This window comes from Eriocheir sinensis, chromosome 11 (assembly GCF_024679095.1).
Source record: "Eriocheir sinensis breed Jianghai 21 chromosome 11, ASM2467909v1, whole genome shotgun sequence".
Classification (NCBI taxonomy): domain Eukaryota; kingdom Metazoa; phylum Arthropoda; class Malacostraca; order Decapoda; family Varunidae; genus Eriocheir; species Eriocheir sinensis.
The window spans coordinates 15,335,940-15,359,943 of NC_066519.1; the positions used below are offsets into that span (position 1 = coordinate 15,335,940).

The 24,004-nt window shown below is 42.3% G+C and overlaps 1 long non-coding RNA gene across 1 annotated transcript in view; it reads left to right on the forward strand.

Annotated features, from left to right (window-relative positions):
• The window catches only part of LOC126996933 (uncharacterized), a 152,894-nt gene extending 135,590 nt beyond the window's left edge, over window positions 1–17,304 (forward strand). The window contains exon 4 of the long non-coding RNA XR_007751758.1: window positions 17,065–17,304. This is a non-coding gene — a long non-coding RNA (uncharacterized LOC126996933). The remainder of the gene's footprint in view (window positions 1–17,064) is intronic.
• The last annotated feature ends 6,700 nt before the right edge of the window (window positions 17,305–24,004 follow it).

Consider the following 24,004-nt stretch of genomic DNA (forward strand, 5'->3'; position numbering starts at 1 on the left):
GCAAACACAAAAAGTCAAAACTCAGCCAAACTAGCAGCAATTAACGGGATGAAAGTCAACAGCAATGCATAGCGGCGGCCAACAAAACCATAAATAATACGCCCTCGCCAAGCTGGGATGTCAGTCACGGCGGGCGGCTCATGGACGGCCTCGTGCGCTCCGGCCTGATACCAGAATTCAAGTCCATAATTACTGTGAATAAAAAATACTTCCCTCGTATAAAAATAAATAAAAACAGGTTACTACAGCAGCATTACTTACTAAATACCCTCGTAATATACCGCATCTAAAAGAGGAAAGAGTCGGGTAATTTACAGCTAGTTTTTTCCAGGTCTCTTAAAAGGCTTCTTCATCACCGGGGGCAGTGATTAGCGGGTTTTTTTTCTCATTACGGTTTTTTTTTTTTTTCCTTGAGCTGCTTCCTTTACTGGCTTCACTTCTGTTACGCATCGCACGCATTACATACCCCAGAGCAGCGTTGGTATAGGCACGGGATGAACAGAGAACTTAGAAAAATACTTAATAACGTTCTTTTATTACGCTCGTACGCCTTACACGGCCCAGAGCAGCGTTGGTATAGACACGGGATGAACAGAAAGGACAGAATAAGACTTAATAACGCTCTTCTATTACGCTCGTACGCCTTACACGGCCCAGAGCAGCGTTGGCAAAGGCACGGGGTGAACAGAGAGCTTAGAAAAATACTTAATAACGTTCTTTTATTACGCCCGTACGCCTTACACACCCCAGAGTAGCGTTGGCAAAGGCACGGGATGAACAGAGAGCTTAGAAAAAACTTAATTACGTTCTTCTATTACGCACTCTTTACACGGTTTATAGCAGCGTTCGTAGGTACAGGATGAACAGGCAGCTTAGAAAAAGACTTATTAACGTCGTGTGCTGTAGGAAAGGATAAGATACGTAAAATACAAGACTAAAACGTTCTTAAATCCGTTGTCTTTTGTATTTTAATCATTACACAACTCACAAGCGTTCGTAGGCATTGAATAAAGAGGAGTATAGTTGAAAGTCCTCTTCCTCCTCCTTCTCCTTCTTCTCTACCTCTTTTTTCTTCTTATTATTTTCCTCCTCCTCCTCCTCATCATCATCATCATTTTCCATCTCATTTCCCTCTTCCTTCTCCTCCTCCTCTTTCTTCTCCTCCTTCTCATTCTCCTCCTTCATTTTCCCCTTTCTCCTCCTCCTCCTCCTCCTCCTCCTCCTCCTCCTCCTGCTTCTCATTCTCCTCCTTCCTTCTCTTTCTCCTTTATCTTCGCATCCTTCTCCTCCATCTCCTCCTCCTCCTCCTCCTCCTTCTTCCTCCTCCTTCTTCCTCCTCCTTCTTCCTCCTCCTCTTCCTCCTCCTCCTCCCACAATTATAACCCTCTGGAAAACCCATTGATCCGGAAGGACGTTAAACAAGATTAATTTGCGGCGATTCACAGCCCCGGTGATGAACAAGCCTTTTAAGAGACCGGGAAAAAACTAGTTGTAAATAACCTGACTTTTCCCTCTTTTTGATGCGGTATTTTACGATGGTATTTATTAAGCAATGCTGCTGTAAGAACCTGTTTTTATTGATTTATATACGTGGGAAGTACTTTTTTATCACAATAATTATGGACTTGGATTTTTTTTCTTGAGTGGAAAAATACTGTTTGCGTCCCCTCGTGTTGTTGTTGTTGTTTTTTGTTGTTTTTTTGTGATCGTTTAGCATGCAACACGACTTGAAATCTTTGACCTCTTTTTTTGCCACTCTTCCAAACACTTTTTATATACAGGGGCAGTGATTAGCGTTTTTTTTTTTTTTTTTTTTTTCATTATAGTCTTATTAATCCCTTGAGCTGCTTCCTTTACTGTAAAACAAAATAAAAAACACAACCTCCCCCTTCACCCATAAACACACACACATACACTCAGACCCACACACACTCCTTATCTTACCTTTCCAAGTCCTGCCGCTCTTCCTCCTACGCCTAATCCCCGTGTTCAGGGCTCCTTGTACTCGTGATTACCCTGCCACCGCCGCCCCAGCCCAGGTACTTAAGGGCGAGGCTTCCTGGATTACCGTCTGAGCCCCGCGAGCCGCCAAACAAGGGTGGAGGGAGAGAAGCGTTAAGGAAAGCCTGGGTCAAGATGTGTGTGTAGTATAGTGGCGGTGGTCATGGTGGTAATGGTTGGTGGTTGTGTTGTATGGTTGAGGGGGCAGTGTAGTGGATGTGATGGTTGTTGTGGTGGTGGCTCTGGTGAGTTTTGGTTATGGTGGTGATGGAAGTGGAAATGTGGTCGTTGTTTTTGGTAGAGTTAGTGGTTGTGGTGGTGGTGGGGATGGTAATGTTTGGTGGTTGTGTTGTATGGTGAAGGGGCAGTGTAGTGGATGTGATGGTTGTTGTGCTTGTGGTTCTGGTGAGTTTTGGTTGTGGTGGTGATGGAAGTGGAAATGTGGTCGTTGTTTTTGGTAGAGTTAGTGGTTGTGGTGGTGGTGGGGATGGCAATGTTTGGTGGTTGTGTTGTATGGTTGAGGGGGCGGTGTAGTGGATGTGATGGTTGCTGTGCTTGTGGTTCTGGTGAGTTTTGGTTGTGGTGGTGATGGAAGTGGAAATGCGGTTGTTGGTTTTGGTAGAGTTAGTGGTTGTGGTGGTGGTGGTGGTGGGGAAGGTTTGGGAGTGGCGGTTGTTTTGGTTGAGTTAGTGGTTTGGGTGCATATTGCTAATGGTGGAATGGTAGTGGTTTTGACTGTTTGTTTGTTTGTTTGTTTTACATCAAAGGAAACGACTCAGGGGCAACAAAAAGGGTACAAAAAAAAAAGCCCGCTATTCGCCGCTCCCATAAAAGTAAAAAGTAAAGAGTAGCCAAAAGAGAGGTCAATTTCGGGTAATGTTAATGGTGGTGATGGTAGAGATTAGAGTGGTTGTTTTGGTTGAGTTAGTTGTTTGGGTGCATGTTGATGAGGGTTGAATGGTAGTGGTTTTGGCTGTGTTGGTAATGGTGGTGATGGTAGATATGTGGTGGTGGTTGTTTTGGTTGAGTTAGTGGTTTGGGTATTGATGAGGGCAGAATAGTAGTGCTTTTTGCTGTGTTGGTAGTGGTGGTGATGGTGGATATGGGTTGGTTGTTGTTTTGGGTGGCTGCGGTGTTGATGGGAGTGAGGTGGTGTTGGTTGTGTGTTTTTAAAGAGGTGGTGATGGCTACGATGGTAACGCTGAGGCTGTTTGTGTGAAGGAGTAACATCATGAGTAGGAATAGTACGCCCAAGTCATTTTTCAGCGATTTCCAAGTTTTTGTCTACATCAATTTTTCATCATGTGACGCCCATTTTCGTATAGTTGCCTTCGTCATTCAGGGTTTGAGTGTTCTAGAATTGGCCTTTTCATTTCTGCCTAAATCTTAAGCCAAATGAGATGATGACAGTTCTTTTCTGATTTCCAGTAAAGTAGAAAATAATGACTTAGGCGGTTTGTTTACGAAGGTGACGAATTATGTAACGATTAGTGGTGATTAGATTAGCTTCCTCTGTGGGCCAGTGACACTATAGAATAACATACAATCAACCCGTAAGAGTTTGATGTATTTCTCTTACTGTTTTAACCTTCAATGCGTACGTCAGTGCCTTTTCCTTCCACTGAAAGCTATTATCGTGTCGCAGTGTCTCACAAAGGCCTCAAATACATCACACGTTTGTCTGAATTCCCGTAAAGGAAGACCCAAGCCTTTCCCAGCGATTTAAAGGTCCCGGAAACTACATCAGCCAATGCCCTGAGGTGTCCTTGTGTCACAGCGCCGGGCGAAGACTCCAAACGACTCCCTCTTGCCTCAATCCCAAGAACAGAAGACCCGAGTTTCCTGCACAAAGTCAAAGGCCCTTTTAGACTCACGGCCCAACGACCAGGACAGTTATCGTGTCGTCGAGCATCACAAAGACACAAATGCTTTCCTGACCTCCCTAATACCTTTAAAAGAAGATCTGAACCTGCCCGTGCTGTCTCATTTCTTTGTGTTTCTTTTTTCTTTGCTTTGTGCCTTACCCTTCATCCTTTCCTTTTCTAACCTTTTCGTCGGTTGCGTGCGTTTTCTTCCCTCCGGTCTGCTACTCTTCCGTAGTTTCCAAGTCTCAGTCCATCCCATAAAGCTCAGTGGCGTCTCTCACTTGCCGTAATGTCTCATAAGGAAGATTCTAAATGTTCCCTTTTTCAGCCCTTTTGTCAGTTGCGAGCGTTTTCTTCCCTCCACTGTGCTACTCTTTCCTAGTTTCCGAGTCTCAGTCCATCGCAAAGAGCTCAGTTGCGCCTCAAAAGGAAGACTCGAAACGTTCCCTGTCGAGTCAAAGGCCGCGCTGACCCCTTGCCACACCGTCTGCGTCCTTGCCGGGATAGCGGAGGTAATCAGCATCCGGGCCTGACCACCAGCACCGCTTTAAGTCGTCCCCTCCCTCAGACGGCTCAGGGCGCTTTAGTGGCTGCCGCAGACGTGGTGTGACTGACTCCCTGGCTCCCCCATGGCTCGCCGAGGCTCAGCTGGTTGTGAGCAGCGATACTACGATATGAAATACGTCCCCTGCTTCCTCGGGATATTTGCTCTTTGTCATTCTGGCGTCTTGCGATAAAACTTGGGTCTTGACTTTACAAATTTATCTTGTGTTGGTGGCAGAGGGATTGGAAAAGTAAACTAGAATTGAGAAATGCATCACCTGGCTCCTCCTGTTCTTTGTACGTTGTCGCTCTGCGTTTGTAAGGTAAAAATGTTGTCTTGCGTGCGATGACCGTCTGTTTGCGTTCTCCTTCCAACGTTGTACGAGGAAAATGACATATCCTGATTTGGTAGTCTTTGCGTTCTCTGGTGGTTTATACTTTTCCCTCGCGCTGAAAATTCGAGCTGATTTTGTGTGTGTGTGTTTGTCAGTGACGTTGTACAGTAAGTTATGTTTTATTGTGCATTCTCAGGCTTCGGCGGTAAAACATCGTCGATTATCACAGTCTTGTTATCTCCTTTCAAGTGTCCGTTGTTTTCTTCTATCGTCATATCCCCTCTATCCCTTCTAAGTCTCCTTGTTTTCCTCTACCATTACAGTTCCGTTATCTCCTAAGTCTCCATTATTGAGGTGTATAAACTTTAATTCAGAGATGATCAGAACTAACATCGCTCTATCACGCATCACATTATTATATTTCCTCATTCAGACACAGTTTCCTCACACTCTCCTCCATTCTTTTTTTCCATTCCATATTGATCCCTCTAAGTCTCCTTGTTTTCCTCTATATTATGTTCCGTTATCTCCTAAGTCTCCATTATTAAGATATTCAGAGAGATGATCAGTCTTAACATTGCTCTAACACGTATCACATTTTTATATCTCCTCATTCAGACACAGTTTCCTCACACTCTCCTCCATTCTTTTTTCCATTTCATATTGATCCCTCTAAGTCTCCTTGTTTTCCTCTACAATTACAGTTTCGTTATCTCCTAAGTCTCCGTTGTTAAGGTATATAAACTTGAATTCAGAGAGATGATCAGCTTTAACATCGCTCTAACACGCATCACATTTTTATATCTTCTCATTCAGTCACAGTTTCCTCACCCTCTCCTCCATTCTTTTCTCTTCCATATCAATCATCCTCTTCCCTGCCTCATTTCTTTGTGCGTCTTTTTAATTGCTTTGTGCCTCACCCTCCTCCCTTTTCTAACCCCATTGTCAGTCGAGTGCGTTTTGTTCCTTCCCGTCCGGTTCTACTCCCTATTCCTTCTTACCTTCGGCGTCTGTCTCCCTTTCATCCGCTGCACTTCAATAGCTTGGCATCATTACGCTTCGTGTCTCGTTTCCATTTGCTTCTTACCATTTCGCTCCTCTTTGTCTGCTTCCCCTCTCTCCCCTCTCCCCTATTTCTCACCCTCTTACTTCCAATGTGTCTCTCTTGTTTGTGTTCTCCTCTTCTCCAACAGCTTTTTTCCACCCTTCCCCCTATTCCTCACCATCTTTCTTTCCGTGTGTTTTGAGCTGGAAATCGTCAGGGAAATCTTGCTTGTTTTACCGAAGGAACTTTATAGAGATCGCAAGGACCCTCTAAATCACCCTCCCTCAGCATCTTCCCTCCTTCCTTTATATGTGTTAAAATGTGTGAGTATTTACCGCTCTTATAAATGGAATTCCTTGGGCCCCTTTTCAAAGCTTTTCCCTGTAGTACTTTCTCCCTATACTCCCCTTTCTTTGCATAGGTTAAAATGCGTTGATATTTACCGCCCACCGCCCGTATAATTGGAATTCCTCGGGCCCCTCTTCCAAGTTTTCCCTGTAGTAGATAGAGAGCGGAATTAGCTACATTGTTACAGTTAGTTTTCGTGGTAAATGTTCTCGCTTTCATTTCCACAACATTTTGAGGCCACCTTGAGAAACACTGACTCTTTGTATTGGCGCAAGCGGATTCTTTTTACTTATGCATGTCTTCTCTTCTCACGTAATTGACTGCTTTTTCGGCCACCTCTTTGGATTCCTTACAGGAGCAGCGAGTAGCGGGCCCCCAATTCCCCTAACCACCTGTATGATGAAGAGCTGTTTTCATTTATTACTTAAGTGGTCAATTCCTGATTATCTCGACTCCTACATTTAGTTCCAGTCATAACCAGCCATTCAACGGTTCCAATGGTCAGCTGTTACCCATTCCCCTAACCACCTACATGATCACGAACTGGTTTTCTTTTTATAATTACTTAAGTGTTCAATTCCTGATTATCTCGACTCCTGCATTTAGTTCCAGTCATAACCAGCCTTTCAACGGTTCCAGTGATCAGCTGTTACCCATTCCCCTAACCACCTGTATGATCACGAGTTGGTTTTCTTTTATTATTTAAGTGGTCAAATCCTCGTTACGTCGACTCATGCATTAGTTCCAGTCATAACTAGCCATTCAACGGTTCCAGTAGACACCTGTTCGCCCACCACATGACCATTTGTACAATCACGAGCTGGTTTTCCCTTCTCATTTACATGTTTAATTCATGGTTACCTCGATTCATCCATTCAGTTTAAGTTGTATCCGGGTAGCTAACGTTTCCTTTACCCAACCGTTCACCCTCCCCTTTAATACCTTATGAGTGAAATTTTTAACAATCCGCTCGGGTAATCATTCCATATAGAAATCGCTCCATATGGTAATCGTTCCCAATTGTCACTTGCTCGCCCACCCCTCCAGTGCATCATGAGTGTAAACGTTAACAATCATTCCATTATAGAAGTCGCTCCATTTAGTCAACTTTCCATATAGTAATCGTTCCCAATTGTCACTTTTTCGTCCACCCCTCCAGTGCATCATGAGTGTAAACATTAACAATCATTCCATTATAGAAGTCGCTCCATTTAGTCAACTTTCCATATAGTAATCGCTCCCAATTGTCACGTCTTCGCCCACCCCTCCAATACATCATGAGTGAAAACGTTTAATACCCCCCGTGTAATCCTTTCCGGCACCACGTTCTTAATGCAGCTTGGCGAGGTTTTCACTTTTCAATAGATAAGTGTTTGCATGGAGGAATGAATTACTACCCGTGCGAGTGCCTCATTGAACCGCCTGACTCAGAACAAATGGCGTTTAATAGGGCGGGAGAATTAATAGTCTTACGGTTAATGAATGTGCGCTTTCGTTAGGTGTGCAATATAGGATTTTTTTCTCTCGGGCTTCTGAGAGGTATGGCGGAGAGTGGATGGAATTATTAATGCTATATTCGTGTTGATAATTTTCGTACATTCTCTGCTGCAGTTTCTCGTCTATAAGATAATATTTCCTAGTAACGTTGGCTTCTGAAAGGCATAGAAGAGAGTGGATGGAATGATTACTGAACCTATATTCGTGTTGATAATTTTCGTACATTCTCTGCTGCAGTTTCTCGTCTATAAGGTAATATTTCCTAGTAACGTTGGCTTCTGAAAGGCATAGAAGAGAGTGGATGGAATGATTACTGAACCCATATTTCTGAAAGGTATTGAATAGAGTGAATGGGTTAATTATTGAACCTATATTCGTGTTGATAATTTCCGTACATTCTCCGCGGCAGTTTCTCGTCTATAAGATAATATTTCCTAGTAACGTTGGCTTCTGAAAGGCATAGAAGAGAGTGGATGGAATGATTACTGAACCCATATTTCTGAAAGGTATTGAATAGAGTGAATGGGTTAATTATTGAACCTATATTCGTGTTGATAATTTCCGTACATTCTCCGCGGCAGTTTCTCGTCTATAAGGTAATATTTCCTAGTAACGTTGGCTTCTGAAAGGCAATGAAGAGAGTGGACGGCATTATTTTTAAACCCATATTCGTGTTGGTCATTCCCGTACATTCTCCGCGGTAGTTTCTCGTCTGTAATATCCCGTAGCAAGGACAATCTTGTATCCTTCTAGTGGTGGGTTTTATGGGCCTCGGGTAATTTTTGGTAATGAGGTATGAAGGCGCCTAGAGGATGGAGGCAGAAGGCATGTGGAAGCTACGTGAAGGAGAAAATTGAGAGTCTATCCAGTTATCTATCAATCCATATATCTATCTATCAGTCTGTATACCTCTATATCAATTTATCTATCTGTATATCTGTTTATTAACCTATATCTGTCTACCTCAATCTGTATATCTATCTCTCTATATATACTTATTTTTATCTGTTTATTCATCCCTTTCTATCTATCTAATCTATATCTGTCAACCTCTATTTGTATATCTATCCACCAATATTTATCTCGATCTATCTATCAGTTAATCTATATCTATCTACCCCTTTTTGTATAATTATCTATATGTATGTATCTTCATTTATCTATCTACCTGTCTATCTATCTCTATCTGTCTGTCTATGAAAAGGCTTATCCTCAAGACGGAGTATCGGGTCGCGCCCCGCCCTCAGGCTTCAGTCTCTGCGATCATTCGTCTCTCGGGTTTCCTCGGGCTCTCGTAATCTTGATGTACCGCTGCCTTCCTCCCAAATAAAGCCAAGACCTTCACCTCGCTTCGCACAAGACGATACCAGGTTTTCGCTTTTACCTCTTTCCGCCAGCTTGCTTCTTCTTTTTAACCTCGAGAATATTGTGTTTGTTTAAGTATTACCTTTGTTTTTACTTTGTGGTATTAATGAATGTGTATGCTTAGATAGATATTAGGTTTTCGCTTTTAACTCTTCCGCCAGCTTGCTTTTTTGAGCCTCGAGACAGTATAGTTTGTTTAAATATTACCCTTTTTACTTTGAGGTATTAAATCGATGTGGCTGTAATGAATGGGGTATGCTTAGATAGATATTAGGTTTTCGCTTTGACCTCTTTCCTCCAGCTTGCTTCTTTGAGCCTCGAGACAGTATAGTTTGTTTAAATATTACCTTTTTACTTTGAGGTATTAAATCGACGTGGCTGTAATGAATGTGTATGCTTAGATAGATATTAGGTTTTTGCTTTAACTCTTCCGCCAGCTTGCTTCTTTGAACCTCGAGACAGTATAGTTTGTTTAAATATTACCTTTTTAGTTAGAGGTATTAAATCGACGTGCCTGTAATTACAGTTCGTGCTCAAATACCTTTGTTTGTTCAGACTAACACGCGTGACCTTTCCCTGTAGACCTTGAACTTCTGCTTATCATCATGAACAATTTATTAGACTTTTCCCATTATTTTTATTCCTTGTATTTCTCTTCCACTGTCGCCGCTAACGTACGCCAACGCTTAGTAACCTTTTAACACAGAATTATAACATTTAATGAGAACACTGAGTAAAGGGAAAGTTAAAGGCATATGTTATACCTACGCGTTGCCTCGGTGTTCATCTCTGTCACATTAGCTCTTGATTTTTTATTTTTTTTTTTCACCTTATTCAAATCCTTTTTCTTTCAACATTTTCTTTATTTTCTACTTTTATTATTTTCAAACAACGATGAGTGAAAATTGGAGGGAAGTTCATTATAGCGACGAAGAGGAGTGAAAAGAGAGAGGAATGAAAGTGGCGGAAAGTAAGATATGTAAGTTGGGTGAGAAGACTGGACAAGGGAAATATGTTTGTCGATTTTTTTCTTCCTCTTTTCATTGTAGGGAACCACAAGTCTTGGGCTATACATACGCTCAGTGGCCGCCTCTAGAAAGCAAATAACAAGGGTCATTTTTTCCTCTCCCTTCTAAGACTTGGGTATACCTCGGCAGTTTCTATTTTTTACATATCTCAGTAGAACCTGGATAATAGATGTTTGCCTTCCCCAACTAGGAGCTTTTTTATATATGTTTTGGTGTGTAATTTGAAAGGAGCTGATTTTACCCTCGCAAAGATGTTTATTTTGTGTATATAAAGTGTAGTAGTAGTAGTAGTAGTAGTAGTAGTAGTAGTAGTATTTGTAGTAGTAGTAGTAGTAGTATTGTATTTCTTTTAGTTGATCCGCCTTACGTTTCCCTTGCTGTTCAGTTTCTCCGCAATATTTCATCACTATAATATTTCTTTTATTGTCGTTTGTGGGTAAGGAGGAGGAGGAGGAGGAGGGTAGTAATAGTAGTAGTAGTAGTAGTAGTAGTAGTAGTCGTAGTATCATCATAGAAAAGCTGAATGTGCTTAAAACATACAAGAGATTTAAGAATGGAGAAAGTCATCACACAAAACAATATCAGACATTTCCAGCAACACAGTCTCCGAAGAACATAAACTACCCCTCGCGCACTGTTGCCAGATATGCGGGTCAGTTTAACACCTACAACACAAAATTCTGGGCGCGTTAGATTGGCCGGGCGCCCGATAGCTTCAGCGCCAGAGGTTATACACAAGCGCTCTCCACAAAAGTTCGCAATTCGCCCCCGTTTGCCGCCTCTGCTTCCTCTATCGCGACTCCCAAATGCAGACTCCCCGGCGGTGTAGTGGGAGTGTGATCGCGGCGGCCCGGGTGGAAGTGTTATCAGGCAAACATATCATTTTCCCCTTGCGACAAAGTGCCTCTGATATAAAATTAAACTCATTGCAAGGACACCAACGTATTTGGGAGCCGCGCTGAAGTGTTACGGGAATACGTTCGATCGCTGCTTCATTTTAATATAGTGTGCTGTATAAAGAGTATAGGAAAGGGATCTAGTCGTATACTGAGGCCTCTAAAAATGCTAATCTCTGCTTCCTTTACCCTCTCAATCTAAACACACCCTCGAATTCGTTATGTTCAAGACTTCTATTATATTTCCTCTTAAATCTTCAACCTTTATCTTCCCTTCCGTATTCTTCTTCATCCTCTTCTATTTTTCTCGCTAACCTACTTTTACTCTCTCAATTTAAACACACCCTCTAATTCGTTATGTTCAAGACTTCTATTATATTTCCTCTTAAATCTTCAACCTTTATCTTCCCTTCAGTATTTTCTTCATCCTCTTCTATTTTTCTCCCTAACCTACCTTTCCTCTCTCAATCTAAACACATTCTCAACTTCAATATTCAAGATTTCTTCCGTTATATTTACCCTTGACCTTCAACACCTCTCTCCCCTTCTGTCTTTCCCTTCAATCCCTTTCTTTTCCCAGGTGACATGCCCTTATACCATCATGCTCACTTCTCTTAACATGTCACTCCTTAGCCTTCATATCCCTCTTCTGCGTTTCTTCCCTTCAGTCCCTTCAATCTCCTCTAAGACATGTCCTTATCTCCTCATTCTTATCACCTTCCACCAGTCACTTTTCTATCCTCTTTTCTCCCTTCTATGACAAACTGAGCTCCCTGGAACCCAATTTGACAGGTCTTCTGTATCTCCCTCTATTGTTTTTGTAAGGACGGGCGGCCTGTCGTGGGTATTTGTTCGGCATCGTATCATTTTCTTAAACCCTCAGTCTTGTTGTGTATCATTTCTTCTTTAGCTCTCACCCGTCATCTTCTTACCGGAATATAAAGAAATACGGAGTTCCTCGTTACAGAATCAAGCATCTCGTTAAATTTGTAGGTGAAAGGAAGGAGGAGGAGGAAGAGGAGGAGTGAAGGAGAGAGGCCGAGGAAGGACTGAAGGAGACAAGGAGGAGCGAGCGAAGAAGAAGTGAAGAAGTGGAAGAAGTGAAGGACTTAAGGAGGAGGAAGTAGTTAACGAGAAGGAGGAAACGAAGGTGAAGGAGGAGGAGGAGGGGGAGGAGTGAAGGAGGGAAGGCAGAGAAAGGCGTGAAAGAGTGAAGGAGGAAGGAGCGAAGAAGTGAAGAAGGAGAAAGAAGTGAAGGAAGAAGGACTTAAGGAGGAGGAAGTAGTTAACGAGAAGGAGGAATGAAAGTGAAGGAGGAGGAGGAGGAGGAGGAAGTGAGGAGGAAGGCAGAGAAAGGTGAAAGAGTAAAGGAGGAAGGAGTTAACGAGAAGGAAACGAAAAGTGAAGGAGGAGGAGGAGGAGTGAAGGAGGGAAGGCAGAGAAAGGAGTGAAAGAGTGAAGGAGGAAGTAGTTAACGAGAAGGAGAAAGTGAAGGAGGAGGAGGAGGAGGAGGAGGAGGAGGAGGAAGGCAGAGAAAGGCGTGAAAGAGTGTAGGAGGATGGAGCGAAGAAGTGAAGAAGGAGAAAGAAGTGAAGGAGGAAGGAGTTAAGAAGGAGGAAGTAGTTAACGAGAAGGAGGAAACGAAGGTGAAGGAGGAGGAGGAGGAGGAGGAGGAGGAGTGAAGGAGGGAAGGCAGAGAAAGGCGTGAAAGAGTGAAGGAGGAAGGAGCGAAGAAGTGAAGAAGGAGAAAGAAGTGAAGGAGGAAGGAGTTAAGAAGGAGGAAGTAGTTAACGAGAAGGTGGAAACGAAGGTGAAGGAGGAGGAGGAGGGGGAGGAGTGAAGGAGGGAAGGCAGAGAAAGGAGTGAAAGAGTGAAGGAGGAAGGAGCGAAGAAGTGAAGAAGGAGGAAGAAATGAAGGAGGAAGGAGTTAAGGAGGAGGAAGTAGTTAACGAGAAGGAGGAAACGAAAGTGAAGGAGGAGGAGGAGGAGGAGTGAAGGAGGGAAGGCAGAGAAAGGCGTGAAAGAGTGAAGGAGGAAGTAGTTAACGAGAAGGAGGAAACGAAAGTGAAGGAGGAGGAGGAGGAGTGAAGGAGGGAAGGCAGAGAAAGGAGTGAAAGAGTGAAGGATGAAGGAGCGAAGAAGTGAAGGAGGAAGAAGTGAAGGAGGAAGTAGTTAACGAGAAGGAGGAAACGAAAGTGAAGGAGGAGGAGGAGGAGGAGGAGGAGGAGGACAAGAGGAATGGTATAACAAGACCACACTCATTAAACTTGTTACCCGTCAAAGAAAACTCACGAAGTCAACACGAGTCCTCACGCCGCTGGTTAGAAGCAACACAGAGACGCATCGATAAGGACGGGAGGGACAACACGCCAGGAGGGTCTTTGTGTCGAGGTCTGTGTCTGACTTTCCTCCCTGGGTTGTCTTTATCCTGGGTACTATTTTTGGTATGCCTCTATAATAATGTCATGTCTCAATTGCATCCTTCTATTGAGTGCCTTTCACGTTCATGTTCTTGTGTGTTGTCGTCTCTGTTATAGTGAAGCCAAATCAGGTCTCAATCGCGTCATTCTACTGAGTTCCATTACCGTTCATGTCTAGTGAGTTGTTATCTTAGCATAATACGGAACGGTGACTAAGGGATGCCTCATATATAAGCTTATTTGCCGCCATTTCCTTTTCTTTCTTTACATTCCTCCTCCCTCTTACAATGAGCTTCCCTCCAACTTTCTCTCTTCGTTAAAACAATGTAGAAAATAAAGAAAAAATGTAGCAAAAAAAAAAACAGGAATTAAAAGAATGAGTCGAGAAAAATAAATTACGAAAGGCTACATGAAATATCAGAGAAAAAACGTAATTATGCGAACAGAAAAGACAGAATTAAGAGGAATGTGGTGAGAGAGACGAAAATTAAACTGGAAAGGTCAAAGGGAACGAATCTTGATAAATAAAACTTGAGGATGAGAACACGGGGAGCAAATAAATGCCAACAAGAAAAGGTGAAGCGCTGAACGAAAAAAAAAAAAATAAATAAATAAAAACGTGTCAATTATGGTGGTGGTGATGGTGGTGTGGTGGTGAAGGGGAAATGGTGGCGGTGGTGGTAGTGTGATGGTGGTGGTGGTGGTGGAGGTGATGGTGGTGAAGATGGAATGGTGGTGGTGGTGGTGGTAGTGTGATGGTGGTGATGGTGGTGGAGGTGATGGTGGTGAAGATGGAATGGTGGTGGTGGTGGTGGTAGTGGTGATGGTTGTGGTTCCATCTTCACCACAACCATCACTACCACCACCACCACCACCACCATTCCATCTTCACCACCATCACCTCCACCACCATCACCACCATCACCTCCACCACCATCACCACCATCACACTACCACCACCGCCACCATTTCTCCTTCACCACTACCACCATCACCACCACCACTATCACCACTACCACCACCGCCACCATTTCCCCTTCACCACCACACCACCATCACCACCACCATAATTGACACTTTTTTTTTTTTTTTTTTTTTTTTCGTTCAGCGCTTCACCTTTTCTTGTTGGCATTAATTTGCTCCCCGTGTTCTCACCCTCAAGTTTTTTTTATCAAGATTCGTTCCCTTTGACCTTTCCAGTTTAATTTTCGTCTCTCTCACCACATTCCTCTTAATTCTGTCTTTTCTGTTCGCATAATTACGTTTTTTCTCTGATATTTCATGTAGCCTTTCGTAATTTACTTTTCTCGACTCATTCTTTTAATTCCTGTTTTTTTGCTTCATTTTTTTTCTTTATTTTCTACATTGTTTTAACGAAGAGAGAAAGTTGGAGGGAAGCTCATTGTAAGAGGGAGGAGGAATGTAAAGAAAGAAAAGGAAATGGCGGCAAATAAGCTTATATATGAGGCATTCCTTAGTCACCGTTCTGTATTATGCTAAAATAACAACTCACTAGACATGAACGGTAATGGAGCTCAGTTTGTCATAGAAGGGAGAAAAGAGGATAGAAAAGTGACAGGTGGAAGGTGATAAGAATGAGGAGACGAGGACATGTCTTAGAGGAGATTGAAGGGACTGAAGGGAAGAAACGCAGAAGAGGGATATGAAGGCTAAGGAGTGACATGTTAAGAGAAGTGAGCATGATGGTATAAGGGCATGTCACCTGGGAAAAGAAAGGGATTGAAGGGAAAGACAGAAGGGGAAATAAGGGTTGAAGGTCAAGGGTAAATATAACGGAAGAAATCTTGAATATTGAAGTTGAGAATGTGTTTAGATTGAGAGAGGAAAGGTAGGTTAGGGAGAAAAATAGAAGAGGATGAAGAAAATACTGAAGGGAAGATAAAGGTTGAAGATTTAAGAGGAAATATAATAGAAGTCTTGAACATAACGAATTAGAGGGTGTGTTTAAATTGAGAGAGTAAAAGTAGGTTAGCGAGAAAAATAGAAGAGGATGAAGAAGAATACGGATGGGAAGATAAAGGTTGAAGATTTAAGAGGAAATATAATAGAAGTCTTGAACATAACGAATTCGAGGGTGTGTTTAGATTGAGAGGGTAAAGGTAGGTTAGGTTAAGGAGAAAAATAGAAGAGGATGAAAGGGAATACAAAAGTGAAGATAAAGTTTGAAGGTCTCAGGGTCAACATAACAGAAGAGGTCTTGAATAACGAAGTCGATATCGAGTATGTGTTTAGAATGAGAGAAAGAGGTTAGGTTAGGGAGGAAATAGAAGATGAAATGGAATATAAAAGCGAAGATAAAGTTTGAAGGTCTTAAATAACTGGAGGCCTTGAATAACGAAGTCGAGGTTATGTGAGATTGAGAGACGGGAGATAAGTTAGGGAGAAAAATGAGAGAATGAAGGGGAGTGTAGAAGAAGGAAATAATATAAGTTTGGAGCTCAAGGGGAAGAATAACAGGGGCGTTCTTGAATACAAATAAGGCCTTGGAAGTGTTGTGATGAGCTGAGGTTATGTAGAGAAGAAATAAGAAAAAGATTGTGAGATGAACAGGAAGAATAACAGAAGCGATGAACTTAGATAACTCATACAGAAGAATTATAAGAGGTTTCTTGATTAATACAGAAACAGAGGAACCCAAACTTACACCTACACACAAAAAAAAAGAGTTAACATAGATAAATTTTGCAGATGAAGAAGGAGAAAGGAAGGGAAGAAGGAATATGAAGAAGGAGGATGAATGTTAAGTAAGAAAGTAACTGATAAATTTAAAAGATAGAGAAGAAGGAAGAAAGAAAGAAAGAAGGAGTATGAAGAAGGAGGAAGAGGAACGTAAATTAAAAAAATGACTGATAAATTTAAAATGATGGAGAAGAAGAAAGAAAGAAGGAAGGAGTGTGAAAAAAGACGAAAAGAAGCGAAAAGTAAAATTGCAAAAAAAAAAAGCATATGAAAGGATTAAGCGTAGGAGTGAAGGAAGGAAGGTCGTGTTTGGCGCCTCAGACTCGGAGAAGAAAATCCCTTAACGTCGTGAAGGGAATTTATAGTTGTCTCGAATCACTCTTTTGGCTCCTCGAAACACGATTATCCAGTGTCTGATCTCACGTTACCCCCGCCACCTTACGACTGCACGAAGAGGAGGAGGGGGAGAGAACAGAACAAAGCACAACAAAACAGGGCAGAACAGGAAAGATGAAAGGAAAGGAATAGAAGGAGTAGGAGGAGAGGAGCGGAAAGGAAAGGAAACGAAACGAAAGGAAAGGAAGGGGAAAGAAAGGAAAAATAGGAGGATTAGCAGAAGAGAGAAAAACATAACAAAACAAAACAGCAAAACAGAGGAGAGGAGAGGAAGAGGATAGAAGAGAAGAGAAGAGGAAGAGTAGGAGGAGGAGGAGGATCGAAAAGCAAAAGAGGATTAGTGGAAGGAAAGTGAATGAAATAACAAAGAGGAGGATAAAGAAAAAGACGAGAGGGGAGATGAGGAGAAGGATCAGGAAGTAAAGGAGGAGATAAAAAGAGCAGGAGGAGGAGAAGGATGAGGAGGATAATCAGATGGAGAGTCAGGAGGATTAGGAGGAGGAGGAGGAGGAGGAGAACAATGAGATGGAGAATAAAGCATCAAGAGGAGGAGGAGGAGGAAGAGGAGGAGAGGAAGAAAAGTGTTGACATTAATATTCATCACCGTTTTTTCTTTCGCCAACAGGACTGACACAGAGAAGACGAGACCATTGAAACACAGCGAGAGAGAACCCGAGAAAGAAGGTGAACTATAATTATATGCCACGAGAAACGAAGACAATGAAAACAAAACCATAGACTGAAAACAAAAAACCTGACCACGAGAAAACAGAAATACACAAGAGGAGGGTATCTGGACACCTCTCCACCCGAAATTAACCTCTCTTTCGGCCACCTCTTTGGATTTTTGGGGGAGCAGCGAGTAGCGGGCTTTTTTTTATTATTGTTTCCTTTTTTTGTGTGCCCTTGAGCTGTCTCCTTTGTTGTAAAAAAAAAAAAAGGCAAGGATCAAAACGAAAACAACAACAACAACAACGCCCTGTGAATAGAGGGAATAGAGAGAACAAACTAAAATGGAGTAAAGAATAAACAACGAAAATAACAATAATGGAGAAAAATGACACTAGCCAAACTAAACGCGATACAGTGAGGTGAATGAAAGTGAATGTGTGTCCACCGTAGAGAGTGTTTAAGTGAGAGTGGCGGGTATTTAGCGAACAGCGGCGCCATAAGAGGGTTCTGCTACGGCCTGGTGCTGAGTGTTGCGAGTGTGACGGACTGGTACATGAGGAGTTAGTTTAAGAGGTGAGGGATGTGACGAGTTATGAAAAGGGGAAGGAAGGAAGGCTAGAAAGAAAGGGTTGAAAGGAACAGAAAGAAAGAAGGAAAGATGAATGAAAAGCTAAAAAAGAAATAAAAAAGAACAGGAAGGAAAGGTAGAAAGGAACAGAAAGAAAGAAGGAAAGAGGAATGAAAGACTAAAAATGGATAAAGAAGAAAGGAAGCGAGTGAGGGAAAAATGAAGAAAGGAAACAAGGAAATGAAAGTAAATAACAGGAAGGAAGGAAGGAAGGGTAGAAAGGAACAGAAAGACAGAAGGAAAGAAGAATGAAAGGCTAAAACAGAAATAAAGAAGAAAGGAAACGAGGAAAAAATGAAGAAAAGGAAACAAGGAAATGAAAGTAAATAACAGGAAGGAAGGAAGGAAGGAAAGAAGGCTAGAAAGGAACAGAAAGAAGGAAGGAAAGAGGAATGAAAGGCTAAAAAGGAAATAAGGAAGAAAGGAAGCGAGCGAGGGAAAAATGAAAAAGGAAACAAGGAAATGAAGGTGAATAACAGGAAGGAAGGAAAAAAAGGAAGGAGAGAAGAAAATAGTGGAGAAAGAAAGCAGGTTAATAAGAAAGAAACAAACGAAAGTGGGCAGGATAGAAAAATGAATGCAAAAAATAAAGAAAGAAAGAAAAAAGGAAATAAAAAATAGAGGAAGGAAAAGAGAACTGTATAAGGAAGGTCGACAAGCGGGCTTTTTTTTTTTTTTTGTGTGTGTATGTGTGTGTGTGTGCCCTTGAGCTGCCTCCTTTGTTGTAAAAAAAAAAAAAAAAAAGGCTGTGTGTACGTGTGTGTGTGTGCGTATATATGTGTGTGTGTGTTCCTTGGATGGTCAGAACCCCCACTGAAATCTTAACGCGGGGCTCATGTTTTGTGCCAGGTCCTTGCCCCTCCACCACCACCACCACCACCAACAACAACAACAACAACAACAACAACAACAACAACAACATCATGACCGCCACCACCGACTGTGTAAGGTAAGTTCATGTTCTTGTCTTAATTTTTCCTTTTTTTTTAACTTTTCCCTTTTCACTGTATTTTTTTATCTATTTTTTTATACTTTTTTGTCTATCTTCTTTTATCTTTTTTATTCTTTTTTATTTAAACTATTTGTGTTGTTGTTTCCATCTTTGAATCTGTTGTTGTTTTTGCTTTATTTCTTCTTTTTTTATCCTTTTTAATTCTTACTGTTATAATTTTTTTTTTCTTATTCTTCATATCATTATTTTTACTACCACTAATATCATCATTATTATTACCACTATTATCATTATTATCATCAACATTATCACTACTTTCTTTTCTTTGTTTATCCTCCTTCCTTCTACATGACACCTTTTATTATTATTACTAGTTTCTTTTCTTCCTCTGTCCCCCTTCCCTCCCTGCTCTACACGACACCTTTCTCTCACCGCCAGGGCACGTAAGGTATATATGCATGAGACGTTCCTTCTTGCGATGTGTCCCGCGAGCCTTAGGAGCCGACCTGCGCTGCATATGTTGGCGGGGCTCTTGGGGCGGCGGACTCACCTCAGTTTTAGGTCACACTCGGGATTCAGGGTGTGGAGTCGTGGCTCGTGTTTGCCTCGTCCTCCGGGAATGGGTTCAAGAGGGTTCGTTGACGTTGGTGTTACAGTGCCGCTTGGAGGTTGTCTGTCGCGTGAAGTCCTGTGCGTGAGAATGGTCCTTTGGTATGAGTTGCCTTTTTCTTATGAATTGTCCTTTGTTAAGTATTTTGCTCTTTGTTACGTATTGACCTTTGGTATGGAAAACAAATCAAACCTAAAAACAGAGCAGACGAGAGGAGAGGAGAGGAGAAGTGAAGGAGAGGTGAAGGAGAGGTGAGAAGAAGAGAAGGGACGGGAAAGGAAGGAAAGAGAAAGGAAGGGAAGGGAAAGGAAGGGGAGGAAAGGAAAGGAAAGGAAAGGAAAGGAAAGGAAAGGAAAGGAAAGGAAAGGAAAGGAAAGAAAAGAAAAGGGAAGGGAAGGAATGGAAAGGAAAGAAAAGAAAAGAAAAGAGAAAGAAAAGAAAAGAAAAGAAAAGAAAAGGGGAGGAAAGGAAAGGGAAGGGAAGGGAAGAAATGCCCTTTGAATAGAAGGGAAGGGACGGGAAAGGAAAGGAAAGGAAAAGAAAAGAAAAGAAAAGAAAGGGAAGGGAACAAATGCCCTTTAGTTCGAATCATCTTGTACTCGAAAATTATCTCTGGTACGAATCTTATATCTCTCCTACCTGATGGACGGAAAAAGTAATATGACGTATTCTTTCCATGCGATTTTAAACTAACCCGTGAAAAACATGACTACTTTTCCTACCTCAGATAAATGATAAGTCCCTGCTCGGCTCTGGGTACGAAGGCAGGTGACACTAATTTACTTCACTTCCGCAGCCGTTGAAATAGCTCCTGAGAACCACCACGCGTTGCTTCTAACCCGGTAGCAGTGACGGGCCAAATTTGTGCCATGATATAAACCCCCCAAAATAGATGATGCATGAACTGATCACAAATGCTTTGATATATATATTATGAAATGGTTTGTGTGAGTGATGATTTTTTGTCTCATTTTTGTCGCCTTTAAGAAACATGATCCCCGCAGCTACCGGGTTAATATTTACCTGTATTGCCTTGGGAATTGGAGCGTCCGTGGATCAAAAACACCTGACACGTCTAACCAATACTGTCTTATTGATCATGTAGTTTCCGGGATCATGTTTCTGAAAGGCTCCTCTAAGCGATTAATGAGAACAATAATTAGCCACCCAAATCTTTATGCAGTAGGTATCAACGCGTTCGTCATCAGTTTGTGCACCCTCCAAGAATATCTATTACTGCTAAAGTGCTATATTAATGTGATGTTTGTCCCGATCTATATCTATCTATCTGTCTGTCTATTTTGAGAGAGAGAGAGAGAGAGAGAGAGAGAGAGAGAGAGAGAGAGAGAGAGAGTAGTAGAGTGTATAGAGAGCGGGCTTTAGCAGCGTTGAGGGTTGCTTTGCTTCATGTCCGTCACGCCATGTCGTCCCTTTAAAACCAAAACCACGCAGAAAATGAAGCTACAGATGTTGATGTTGATGTTTAGAGAGCGTGTGACATGTACAGGACCAAACTAGGACAAAATAGTGTTGAGAGTTGCTTTGCTTCATGTCCGTCACGCCATGTCGTCCCTTTACCACCAAAGCCACGCAGAAAATGAAGCTACAGATGTTGATGTTGATGTTAAGAGAGCGTGTGACATGTGCAACACCAGGCAAGAACAAAGTGTTGAGGGTTGCTTTGCTTCATGTCCGTCACGCCATGTCATCCCATTACCACCAACACCACGCCGAAAATGAAGCTACAGATGTTGATGTTGATGTTTAGAGAGCGTGTGACATGTACAGGACCAAACAGGAACAAAGCAGTGTTGAGGGTTGCTTTGCTTCATGTCCGTCACGCCATGTCATCCCATTACCACCAACACCACGCCCCAGAAAATGACTCTCTCTTTATGACTGCCCGGGGAATACTTCAGTCTGCCTCCCACTCCTTGTACTAAAACAAAACTACCTTGTGTGACGAGCAAAGGGCGGGCGGCGAGTTGGTCATTTCAGAGCCTTCCATCCCTCTCCTTCGCTACAGCCCTAACACAATGAAGCAAAGGCGGCAGGGGTTGATAGGGGTTAATGATGGCACTCCTTTCTTCTGGTCCATTGTTCTGTTTTCTTTAGGGGGATCAGCGTCTAGCGAGCCTTTTGTTCCTCTTCCCGTTGTTTGCCCTTTAGCTGCCTCCATTGTTGTAAAAATAGAGTCTTAAGTGAAGGGTGGAAGGAGGCTTGAGTATTTAAATGGATGAAAGGCTGAAGGGTGATGTTAGTAAAGTTCTGGTGGTAAGAGAGCTGGAAAGGGCACGTAGCAATGGGTTCAACTTGGATAAATTCAGATTTAAAAAAACATAGGTTAAGCCTCCGCGATCCCCTTAGCCCAGTACTATAAGCTTACGCTGTATTAAGCTAACGGGAGTCTGTTTTGGTTGACGATCTCGCGACAACGCCCATAAGCCATTATTACACAAAGCCTCGGTGCTACTTTGCTGTGGTAATGGTGTTTGGTGACTAGGCTTTCGTCTCCTACACAGAGCCACTCTAACAAAGCCTCTTATGATGGGTTTAGCGGAGCCCAGCGCTTTGCTCACCATCCCAAAATAGCATCTGTTGTAAGACGTGAATTAGCGGATGTTTTTTTTATATATATATATAAGAGAGAGAGAGAGAGAGAGAGAGAGAGAGAGAGAGAGAGAGAGAGAGAGAGAGAGAGAGAGAGAGAGAGAGAGAGAGAGAGAGAGAGAGAGAGAAGCCTAAGCAAGATATGTATGCTATTTCAAGACGGAAGTTAGCAGATGTTTGCGTTTTTAAGGTAAGAGATGAAAGCCTAAGCAAGATATATATGAAGAAAAAAAAACTTCCAACACCCTGCTCTGAAAATTAATACGATGCCAAAACAGAACTTTCTTACTTGAAATGGAAGTGATGACTGGAACGATTCATCTTAGCTTTTCGAAATACATGAATCTAGTCTATCAATAACCTTAACAGGAGATATAAAAATAAAATAATGTAGTAGATAAGGTCTAACAAGAACCTTAACCAGAGCAGATGCTAAAAACTTAGAGTGCAAGTAATGGCCTATATGATTTTTTTTACAGCAAAGGAGGCAGCACAAGGGCACAAAAAAAGGAAACAATAATAAAAAATAAAAAGCCCGCTACTTGCTGCTCCTGTAAAGAATCCGAAGAGGTGGCCGAAAGAGGGGACAATTACAAGCCTCTGCGATACACATAACCAGTCTAACAAGAGTCTAAAGAGAATAAAAAAATGTAGTAAAGTTAAAATAAAGTCGAAGTCTTAGGCCGGAGCAGATGCCAAAAAAAAAAAAATTCTAACTTGATTTTGGAAATTTTGTCTTATTATTAGCCTTAAACCACCCCGCCACAGACAAAATCAATCACACACGAGCCTCCTCCTGACGTGTTAAGCAAGCAGAGGGCGGCACATCGGTGTTCACTGAGGCCAGGCCGCGCAGATGCTAAAAACTTACTTAAAACTAACTTAGAGTGCAAGTAATGGCTTATATGATTAGTCTCAAGTCTCTGCGATACACATAACCAATCTAACAAGAGTCTTAAAAGAAAAAAAATGTCGAAGTCTTAGGCCGGAGCAGATGCCAAAAAAAAAAGAAAAAAGAATATTCTAACTTGATTTGGAATTTTTGGCTTGTTATTAACCTTAAACCACCGCCACAGACAAAATCAATCACACACGAGCCTCCTCCTGACGTGTTAAGCGAGCAGAGGGCGGCACATCGGCGTTCACTGAGGGCAGGCCGCGCTAGTGCCCCGTCCATCGCCTCCGCCAGGGCTCCCTCGCCGCGGCTGAACCCATAACCCTCGGCATAACAACCCCGCCAGACAGTTTGCGGCGCGTGGCCCATCTTTGCCGCATCACTGACTTTACCGACTCGTCTCCTTAATCCCCTGGCGCCCATCAACCCCTGAGCTGCACGCCTTTTATCGGGTTGGCTTGGATCACCCCCTCACGCCCTGCCTCCACCCCTCTCCTCCTCCGTCTCTCTCCTTCCCTCTCTCCGTCCGCCGTTACGTGTTTTCAAGGGTGTCGCTGTGTGTGTGTGTGTGTGTGTAATTCCTGCTGTCTCTGGTTTGTGTCTGTCTTTGTATATGTTTCTGTTTGTGTTTTTTGTCAGTTTTTGTTTCGCTGTTTGTGTCTAGCGTTACTGTTTGTATTTCTCTGTGTTCGTTTGTTTGGGTGTGTCTGTGTGCCTGTCTGTCTGCGTTTTGTGCTTTATTATTCCTGACATTTCTCTTCTCTTCCTCTCTTTTCATTTTTCTTCTCTTGTCTCTTCTCCTCTATCACTCAAAAAACTTATCACCCTTTCATATTTCAGTATTTTCCCGCGATGTTACAAAAGAGAAACCCAAGCGAGTGTAAAAAGAGTTGCGTGCTTTTTCATTCTCTCCTTTTTCTCCATTATTCTATAGCTAACTGTCAGTCGCCGCTCGTCATATTCCTGTATTCATGTTCTAGTGTTTCATCAACGAGTTATTTTACGTATTTTTACCTGTGTGATGTGATTTTTGCTTTTCACATTTTTTTCCGCTTTTGTTTGAGTCATTTGCTTTGTCATTTATTTTCCTTCTTTCCCTTCCTTCCCTTTCTATCCCCTTCTCTTTCATTCCCTTTTCTTCCCTTCTCTTGTTCGGGAGGAACTTCGGGGGAAGGGGGTTAGAGACGGCGAGTGAGTG